Raw genomic sequence first — 11,290 nt, forward strand, 5'->3', positions numbered from 1 at the left:
ATCCCAAAGGCAGATTTTTTCTTAATTTATTTTTATTAGCTGTTTTTGTCAACATAGCTCTAGAACTTTTAAATATTTGGCACAGTAGCTTCTGGCATGTGAACAAAATTATATCTAAAATTAATTGATGAAAAATCTTTAACATTTTGTTAAAATTCTATATATATTTCTAGAAATACCTTGCTTATTGATCTCTAATTTTAAGTGTAAAAATCATAGCATTTCATTAAATGTTTTCATGGAATTTGTTATCATGATATTAGAAATAGCATTAACCTTTTCTTCTACTGCATGTCTTTCGAGTGTTCATATTAAAGATGGAAATGGATACTATAAAAATTAAAAAAAAGTTGGTAGGTTTCACCTGTGTTGCTATCAACTTGTTCCATAAATAAAACTGGAATAACCTCAAATTCCCATCCTGAGGCCTTCAACAGTAAATGGTCTCATGGTGGATTTAGGGAGAAAGATTATCTATAGCATAAGGCAAGCAGAAAGGTTGGCAATCAAATAAAGACAGTATTTCAGAACAAAAGATGAGATATCCTTTGCCTGGATAGAGGCAGAGAGGGCCCAGGTCAAGAGACTACAGAAAGAGAATGAGAACATGGACACCTGGAATTACCTTTAAAGATAGAGGAAGCCTTAAGATTGAGAATTCTTACAATGAGTTTAGGCAATACCTCTCCAAGAAATCTGCCTCTTCCCTTTCCCAACACCAGATACAAGATCAAAAATGGTTCTGTTTGAGTTCAAAGGAGAAGTATGGGTTTTGTTCATGTGAAAGATCCTTCTCTTATTAAAACAAAAACAGTTATTCTCTACTGTAGGAATAAAGTGTTTTCTCAGCGGGAAAATGCCCTGATGGAGCCCCTGAGTCAGATTTTTCTCTGTGAGGGAAGTACCCTTGGCGTTAGCCAAAATCTTTGGGCTCCTTGACTCAACCATTGTATGGGCTAATGTGTCTTAAGTACTTCCCTCACTTTAATCTGTCTTTGCTTTTTTTTATCTTCTAGAATTGGCCTGGGCTAAAGTATCTAAAGACCCTAGGATTACCAAAGGTCAGCAGTCCCCACTGGAGAAAAAGATTTTGGTAAGTACATTATTTTTCATATTTCATAAGAGAAATGGTAGATTTGAAATCCTTTTGCCAAAGTATATTCAGGTAGTAGGTCCAAACTGAAAAGTGTTTTCTAACTATAGCACTAGTTTCAGGACAGGTATAATTTTTAAAACTCCAAACACTATATTAAAAAAATTACTGATTTATTCCTCATGGGATTATCAAATCATAGTGAAGATGATGACTCATGTTGGAGTGATGGCAGTTAAATCACAATTACTACCCCAAAGTAAAAGACCACTATCTTTTCTTCATTTCGATAGGTAGAGTGGCCTCTTGTTCAAAGTAAAAAGATGGTGACATTAGATATGCTATGTCTTACTTTAACAGAATCTGGGTAGTATGCATACAACAGCAGCAAGAAGAATGGTACTTCAAAAAGGCAAGGAGGAGTAGAAAGCACTTTGTGAGGAGCAGGCTCACTCTCTCAACTACTGGCTTGCCAAAGCAGAGTCTCATTATAACAGAAGAATAATGGAAGCAGTGAAAGAAGAGACAAACAATGATTTAATAACCCAAAGCACAGAGCAACAAAACCAGCACTGCTTGGTACGTGAGAGAGAGCTAAAACACATAGAGAAGCACATAGATCAAGCAGGAAAGGCCAGAGAACTTAGGAACCAAGGGTTAAGACAGCTCCTTCAGCCTGTCAGTGAAATAACGCTCCCAAAGATTGTGCTAGAAGACAATACATCAAGAAGAAAGCAGATAAACAAGAGGGAGCAGATGCAAATTAAAGAACACCAGGAATGTATGATTCGAGGGAGAAAACGTCTAGAACAAAGACTCAAGGAAAGACTCTTGAAAATGGGCCAGTGCCAGCCACTTGCACAGCAGCACAGAGAAGTGAAGAGAGAGCAAAGAGTTTGAAAGAGTTACTGCATATCCTCTTTTTCCAACCACACCACACAAATCAGATTAAAGTGAGTGTTCTTATGGAAAAGTCTCAAAGTAGAGAAGAAAATACAGTTATAAAGCCATATCTCATGACTTGTCAATAGTTTTCTTTTTTAAAAAATGCAAATTCTCATCTTTTTATATTCAGTAAATATTCTCATTCTGGGAAGTATCAGTTCTGGATGTAAAACTGTCTAAGATATTTTTAGCTGTTTTGTTTTTGGTCTTGAAGTGCTTATGGGTAAGTCCTAAGAGTGCAGCTCTACTGACCAAAGTGCTGTGAGTCTCGACAGTTTGAATCCACCAGTGGTTCCGTGGAAGAAAGATGAGCAGTCGCCTGTTAAAATGTGGTGTTGTGGTTATTATGTGCCATCCAGCCAACTCATAGTGACTCTATGAAGAACAGATCTGAACCCTGACTACCTTAGGCCATCCCCACCATCGTCAAGACACTTGAGCCCATTTTTACAGTCACTGTATCATTCCATCTTGTTGAGGGTCTTCCTTTCTCACTGAGGGAGGCCCCATCAGCTGGTCAAGGACTTGAGTCTGTACCATTTCATCAGGGGATACCCTGCCACCTGTGCCATGCTGTCTGTATGTGTTAAGATGTACAGCATCTGAAACCAATGCCTCTATGAATCAAGCCAACTTGATGGCAGTGGCTTTTTTAATGGGGGAGGAAGGTATTTGGTCTAGAGAAACCCTGGTGGCACAGTGATTAAACACTCAGCTGCTTACTGAAAAGTTGATGGTTCAAACCTACCAGCCCCTTCCTTGAGAAATATGTGACAGGCTATTTCTGTACAGATTTACAGCCTTGGAAACTATGTGAGAGAATTGTATTCTGTCCTATAGGATCACTATGAGTCAGAATCAACTCAGTAGAAAGGATACTTTTTTGGTGTTTGGTCTTCAGTTTTATAATCTATAAAGTGAAAATGATAATATTCAATAGCATTAACTGGAAGGTTATAAATTTTGTGAAGTGTTAGTATGTATTAGGTGTTTCATAATTGTCTGTTTAGCCACTTTAGGGTGGTCCTCAATTCTGACAACTGGAATACTTGAAATGGACCATATTCTTGAGTAAGAATTTATCCTAATCTGCCTGTCCTTTTCTCTTTACTCCCAAGTGTTCCAGGTTACCTTGATGACATGGCTATAGTTTAATATATGGTCTTTCATCCCAGTTCATTACTTTAACAGTGAACTACTAACAAGGCTTTTAAAGTCTTATCTTGAACCACTCAATGTTTTTATGTAAGGAATTGATTTTTCAGACTCTCTTGTATGTATGCCAGGCATACAGAGAGAGAGAAGCCCCTGCCCTTGAATAGTTTACAGCTAATGGCATAGATCACTCTATAAAATGATAATGTGATAATGAGTGTTATCAAGATATGTTTAGAGTGCTATACAGAGGAAGAATACTTGAGGTAGTCTAGATGTGCAGGATGAGGAGGAAGAATAAGATCAGAGAAAGGAGTATAATATCTCTCCTTTTTCATCTAGTTCCACATTTTGTCATTTTTCTGTCACCAATTTCTATAAGATCTCTTCAGTGTTTAGATCCACCGAGGTGTAACAAGACTTACCCTCTCTCAAACTCATGCAGACACACATAGCATCAGCATCCAATACTTTTGCCAGACATGTATGAACTTGCAATGTGAATTATCACCAAGCAGAATGATATTTATTGGAAAGTTAGTTTACTTTCTTCCCATTTTATAGAAAGATGGGAAATTAAGGATTCTGAATAGTAGAGAATCAAAGAAGTGAACTGCTTTACATGATGCTTTAAAGAATATTATGGCTTGAGTTGGAATAATCTCAAAACCCACTTTTCTGTGTAATAGGAAACCCCTTCTACTATATATAAGAGAATGTTGTTAGATACAGTCAAGTTGAATACAACCCCTATTGACTCCATGAACAGATCTGAATTCTGTCTTATCCTGCACCATCCTCACAATCTTTTGATTGAGAGAGAGGATACAGCTCTTATACACATACCTTTCTTAGAAAATTAAGAGATGTAGTAAAGACCAGTTTCTTCATTGTTTCTCTATGAGTTAGAGACATGGATCCTTGTGCCATGCATTCAACCCTAACTCAAAGTAACCCTGTGTATAACAGAACTGAACACTTCCCAAACATGCCCAAAGTATATGAAATGAAGCTTTGTCATACTTGCTTCTAAGGAGCATTCCTGGTTGCACTTTATCCAAGATGTAACTATTCATTACCATGTCCCAAATTTAGACTTGTGTTGTTATGCCTTGCATTGTTGTTATGAGGTGTCATTGAGTTAGAATCAACCCATAGCTGACCCTCCAGTGGGTTTTCAGAGGCAGTAAATTGCACTGGAGGAGATTGCCCATCCTTCTACAGTGGAGCAGCTGGTGGATTTGAACTGTGTGCCTTCAGGATTGCAGCACAGCTTCTTAACCACTAGGTCACCAAAACTCTCCTATGCTTTGCATAGAAATGGATAATCAGGATGCAAGAGGCAGAAGACTTCAAAATGCTAATCAATAGGATAATGACAATTTAATTGAGAGGACTGAAAACCAATCCATTATCTGCAGGTTAGTGATTGCTTACTATGAAGATTTTCAGTCCTGAACATAAATTGGTGGATTCAACTCCATCTCTCCAAATATACCATAAAAGCAACCTCAGCAATATCACACTGAATATTGCTGGGAATATAAATCTTTACTCAGAGAGTTCATTATGTTACACCTCATCTTCAATCCACCAGCTATATTTTACATCATTTTCCTTGTATTCGGTCCAGACGATCCCATATTTCCAAGCACCTTGGCTTAAATCTTAAGATATGTTTTAGCTTTTTCTAAAAACTTTCATCTTTTCAATGTGAAATATAATACACAAATTAAAAAGCATGTGATAGTGTATATATAGGTACAATTGATTGTTATTGTTGTGTGCCGTCGGATTGGAACTGACTTATAGCTGACCCTCCAACAGGTTTTCAGAGACAGTTAATCACATGGAAGAAGACTGTCCATCCTTCTCCTGCGGAGTTGCTGGCAAATTCAAATTGCATGCCTTCAGGATTGCAGCACAGTTTCTTATCAGTAGGCGTAAATAAGATGGAAGTTGTTATGTGCTGTTGAGTTGTTTGCTACTCATAGTGACCCTGTGTACAATAGCCCTGAAACCTGCTCTATCCTGTCTAACCTTATTGTCTCTGACACACCTATGCTCCCCCCATTACCCTTGATGAATCAATCCATCTCTTGGAGGGTCTTCGTCTCTTGTGCTGTCCCTCCACCTTTCCAAGCATGATGTCCCTCTCCAAGGACTGGTCCCTCCTTGCAACATGCCCAAAATATATTAGATGAAGCCTCAGAATCCTTGCTTTCAAGGAACAGCCTGGTTTCACCCTCTCCAGGATAAACCTGTTTGTTCTAGCAGTTCATGATATATTCAACACTCTCATCCAGCACCACAGCTCAAAGGCATAAATTCTTTTTCTATCATCCCTAGTCATTGCTCAGCTTTCTGACGAATTGTAAGTAATTACGAAGACTATGGCCTGGATCAGGTGCACCTTAGTCTCCAGACTGCCATTGCTCTTCAGTACTCTGGAGAGGTCCCTGACAGCAGACTTTTCCAGTGTAATTTGTCTTTTGATTTCCTGGCTACTGGTACCAAGAATGTTAATTGTGGAACCAAGCAAACTAAAGCTGTTAACAATCTCGGTCTCTTCACCTTCTATCATAATGTTGCTAATTGGCCCAGTGGTGAGAATCTTTGTTTTCTTAATGTTGAACTTCAATCTATATTGAAAGCGGCAGCCTTTGACCTTCTGCAGCAAGCGCTTCAGGTCCTCTTCAGTTTTAGCAAGCTGGTTGTGTCATCTGCATAATACAGGTTGCTGATAAGTCTTCCTTCAGTCCTGATACCACACTCCTCATAGAGCCTAGCCTCCTGGATGATCTGTTCTGCATATAGATTGAAAAGGTCTGGCGTACACCCTTTCTGATTTTGAACCATGCAATGTTTTCTTGCTCTGTTCTAATCACTGCCTCCTGGCCCAAGTATAAGTTTCACATAAGCACAATCAAATATTCTGGGATTCCTGTTCTTCTCAGTTAGTCAAAGTTTGTTGTGATCCATACAGTCAAATGCCTTTGCCTAGTCAATGAAATGCACATAGACATTCCTCTAGTGCTCTCTGCTTTCAGCCAAGATCCATCTAACATTAACTATAATATCCCTAGTACCATAGCCTCTTCTAAACCCATCTTGAACATCTGGCAGTTCTCTGTTCATGTGCTGTTCCAGTCGTTTTTGGATAATTTTCAGAAGATGGAAATATAATTAGAAAAACAGTAATTAAATATCCAAAATCCACGGCTGAAAAATAGAACACTGCTACACCCCAAGAGCCTCTATGTACTCCTTCCATTGGCATTCCAATCCCTCGCCTTTACCGAAAACTACTATCTTGGATCTTCTAATAGTTATCACTTTGTTTTAAACATAGGTTTGTTGTTGTTACATGCCATTGAGTTGTGTATAGCTCATAGCAATCATATGAACAGCAGTAAATCTGAATGCTCTCCTATTTTGCTATCCTCATTCTCTCTCTCTCTCCCCTCCCCCCCCTTGTTGTATACAATCGAATCAGATCCGACTGCCACAGGAGATTGCCCCTCCTTCTCTAGAGGAGCATCTGGTGAGTTCTAACCATGTACCTTCGGGATCACAGTGCAGCTTCTTGCCACTAAGCCACCAGAGCTCCCTCTCATCATCTCTTTTTTACTTTAGCTCAGTATATAGACTGAAAGGTATGGAGATATGACATAATCCTGAGGTTTTGTTCCCCTGCTCTGTTCAAACAACAACTTCTTAGTCTAGGTACAGGTATTGTATGAGCACAATTAAGTGTTCTTGGAGTCCCATTTTTCTCAATGTTAGCCATAGTTTGTTATGATCCACACATTCAAAAGCCTTTACCTTGTCAATAAAGTACAAATATACATTTTTCTAATATCGTTTCAGCCAAGATCTGTCTAACATGAGCATTGATATCTCTTCTTCCAAGACCTCTTCCAAACCCTGCTTGAATTTCTGGCCATTCTCTGTCAATACATTTTTTTATGAAATCTATGTGTACATATCTTTAAATGATCCCTCATGTCATAATGTCTAACAGATCAGACAGTTAACCAAAGATGGACAGTTCAAATTGTTAGGTTCTCCACAGAAGAAAAGTAAGCAGTCTCCTGTAAAGAGATTTGCAGCCTCAAATGGAGTGTCACTATAAAGTGGACTCAACTTAATTTGATGGCAATGGAATTAGGTTTATGCCTTCTTATCTACTTCCTGTCTGCACAATCACAGTCCTCTTTTGTTCTTATATTTTAGTTCAGGTATGAAAATATCTTCATTAGTTTTATAATGTCCTTCCAGCAGATTCAGATTTGCCTTCTCCCTTATTGTCTCAGAATTTTCCACTACTTTTTAAACAAGGCCACTCACATGCTCTTTGCTTAAGGCAGAGGGTAACATGATAATATAAAATTTCCCTAAGTAACAAGCTCCTTAGGAAGGAGCACTGGAGGACTTGGAGGGGCAAAGGCTCTGAAACAGTTCCCTGTTTTCTGTTATACAGAATTCAAGCTTCTTGGCCTTTACACATTCTGAGATTTAGCCCTGTTGTTGTTGTCTGCCTTTGAGTCAAGCACGATTCATAGTGACCCTATGAACAAAAGGCCTAAAGCCCCTCTACAACTATTAACATTTATCAAAGTTCATAGGGTTTCTGGAGGTATGTATTTAGAAAGTGGATGCCACTCCTGCTTCCAAAAGCAGGTTTAGCCCTACTAGATGGAAAATCTGGAGATTTGTTTTGAGTCCCCACTCTGTTGTATGACTTAGATGACTCTGGGGAAACCCTTTACTCTAGAATCCTAAACAAGGATATTAAAACTTTTTCATCTGATTGTTCAAATGAGATAAGACATGTTCCAAGAGAGCAGAAAATGTGACATGGGAGCACAAGGCAGTGAGTGTATCTCTACAAGGGTCAGAGTGAGTGAGAATAGCACAGCCCCTCACTGCTCCAGAACAGAAAGCAAATAACTCATAGGACAACCTCACGGTGCCTCTAGAGCCACATCAGCAGTAAGATGTTTAATTGTTGTTGATTCAGACTTTACTGACAGTTGTGGTACCAAGAGTGGGTTTATTAGAGAAGTAAGTTGGAGAATGGGTGAGACAAAGAATATCATACAATGTAAATCCAAGTTTTATCCCAGAAGTCCCAAGGCACAATTCCTCATTTAGTCCAAACTCTGGTTTCGGTTTAGCTTTTTCTTCTATTATCTGGCAAGGACAGCAAAATCTTTAACTGTGGCCTTTATCTCAGGGATCCTTTGGTTATACCTTGCCACAGTTTCTCCACAGCAATGCTATAGTCTCTCCATCACTATCACCAGGGTCTTGGCCTCACCAGAGTCTTGCTCCAGTCTCCCTCAAGTCTTACTGCCCAGTGTGCGAAGGATTCTCTCTTATCCTAGTCCCACAGCTGTTGATGATTTGCAAGATCATGTGTTTGCAGTTAAGGTAGCTGGATACCAGAGGGGACTAAGGTAATGGTAAAAAAGCCAACTTTAGGCTAACTTGCAACATGTTAAAGCACTTTATATGCCTAAAATGCCACACAGTATCATGAATTACTACTTGTTAATTTTCTTCTATTATTTCTATTATTTTCTTTAGTATTGTATCATAAACTACCAAACAGAGACATGGAAATTCTAGAACTCATTTAAAATGGGACAAGTGAAAAGAGAGCAGTTGAGACATGAGAACACAGCAAATAATATAAAATTTAGGCTTATTAATAAAGTGTCTGAGTTTCACCAAATACTTATCCACTAGATGAACTTGTTTGACATTCTGTACACAGGAATCTGTAGTGATTCAGATCTAGAGAGTATCTGTATTTGTCTAGTTTCAAGGGAGATAACACAGGATCCAGGGCAGATCCTATGAGTTGGAGATAAGATATACTTCCACTCTTCAATGTTTTTACCAGTTTGACACCATCCATTCATCCCATGGCACTCTTCTAAATTTAATAATCTATTGTAATGGCCTCATAGATCATTTTCATAATGAAATGGTTTACAAAGAAACAGAATACAATTGAGGATCAGGATCAAAGTCTTCTTTCTCATTGAAGGACAGCTCTTTCAACTCCTCTTGATTGTGGAGGTTTCTCACAACCCCCTGAGGATAGGCTCCTTGGCTCCTTTGGGGCAAGATCCTCTTGATCCTACTGTCCATCACCCCAGGTCTGCCAGTGGGCTCCTTCTAAGTTTCTTGCTGTTCTTGGTGTTACATCCCTCAACTAATGCCCCAGGTCTCTCAGGAGTTTCCTTTTCTTTATCTCTGCTTCTCTTTTCTTTCTTGCTTTTGCTTTTCTTCTTGTTTCTGTCTCTTTTTGAGGCTGGCTGCTTATACACACAAGTCCTTGATGATTTCAAGACATGCTTCCTCCTAGCACAAGATCCACAAACTGATCAATCACTTTCTTACCAGGCCATGGACATTTTATTTCCATAGTAGATTAGCATCACTCTTTTGAATAGGCTATTACTAGTTTTTGTGAGTTATATACCAATTACACACCAGGCTCAACAAGACAATTAACAGATGCTGATGAGGATCTGAAGATATTGAAACTCATACACTGCTTGTTGTTGTCGTCAGTAAGTGATGTTGAATCAACTACCATTCATAGTGACCCTATGAACAATAGATCAAAATCTTACCTTATCCTGCAACCATCTTCACTATCTCCCATGCCCATGGCCAGTGGTACAATCACTGTGTTAATCCATCTTATTGAGGGTCATTTTCTCTTTTGACCATCTATCTTTCCCAGAATGGTATGTTTTCCAAGGGTTGGTCCCTCCTAACAACATATCTAAAATGATGTGAGATAAAATTTCATCATCCTTGCCTTTAAGGAGAAACCTGGTTACGCCTCTTCCAACACAAGCTTGTTTGTTCTTCTGCATTCTATTGGATATTCAATCATCTTTGCCAACACAATTCTAAGGCATCTATTCTTTTTATCCTTGTTCATTGTCCAACTTTCAGATGCATACAAAGCAATTGAAAGTTGGTCTCGTATAGATGGTGAAAAGTAGAGAGTACTATGAGAAGAGTGTCTGGTATAAGAATTGGTAAAAATGTTGAAGAGTAGAATCATGTTTCGCCTCTTAACTCATAGGAATCAGCCTTGAGCTGATTACTTCTTCTCTCTTGTGAAGTTAGAGGAGGCCAGATGCCATTTCTATGCCATTTTTATAATTTGCTTAGAGTTGAGGGAAAGTCTCACTTGGTTAGAAGATTCCAAATGAACTAAAAATTACAGCCTTTAATTAAAAAATAATGTCAAAACATTTAAGATCTGAAATACAGTAACATCATAGGCAGTTTACAGCCTTACAAACATATGTTAAGTTTAGAAAAGTATAAATAAGTAGAAAATGTTTTGAAGCAGTTCACAACAGAGCCTTACAGAAAAATGAAGCCAAAGCAGTAAGTATTCCTGCCAACTTTTGTCACTTCACACACCACACACACACACACATACACACACATTCTCTCTTTTTGCTCACTGCCTTTCTTCACTTCTTCTCTCTCTCTGATAACCTTAGCCAATCTGACTGCTTCTTTCACTTTCTTTTAACCTTACACAGTCACCTGTTCTGTTTATCTCCTCTAAATACAATTGATCCCTCTCAATTGGACTATCCCTACCCATAAACCCACTGCCATCAAGTAAATTCTGACTCCTGTCAACAAATCTCCATTGGGATTCTCAGGCTGTAAATCTATGGGTGGAGACTGACTATCTTTCTTCTGGGAAGCAGCTATTTTGTTATGTACCCTTGAGTCAAAACCAACTCGTAGCTGACATTCCAGCAGATTTTCAGAGACAGTAAATATTTTTTTGGGGGGGAGACATTTCCAATTTTTATTCTTAAAAATAGGAATCAAAATTGCAAAGGCAGATTTATAGTCACTTCTGAATGAGGGGGTCATTTTGGAACGTCACAAGAAAGCATACTCAAATGGAAATCTAGTTAAACTATGGTTGCTCCTCAGGTTGCATTCATTCCTGCATTTTCTCAATCAGTTCTTCCTTTCTCTTTTCCAACTTGCCGATATTTGGCTTTACGTTCAAGAAATTTTTTCCTGATCTTTGTC

The sequence above is a fragment of the Elephantulus edwardii genome, unplaced genomic scaffold, assembly GCF_000299155.1.
Source record: "Elephantulus edwardii isolate Elephantulus edwardi_28Jun2011 unplaced genomic scaffold, EleEdw1.0 scaffold00184, whole genome shotgun sequence".
Taxonomy (NCBI): Eukaryota; Metazoa; Chordata; class Mammalia; order Macroscelidea; family Macroscelididae; genus Elephantulus; species Elephantulus edwardii.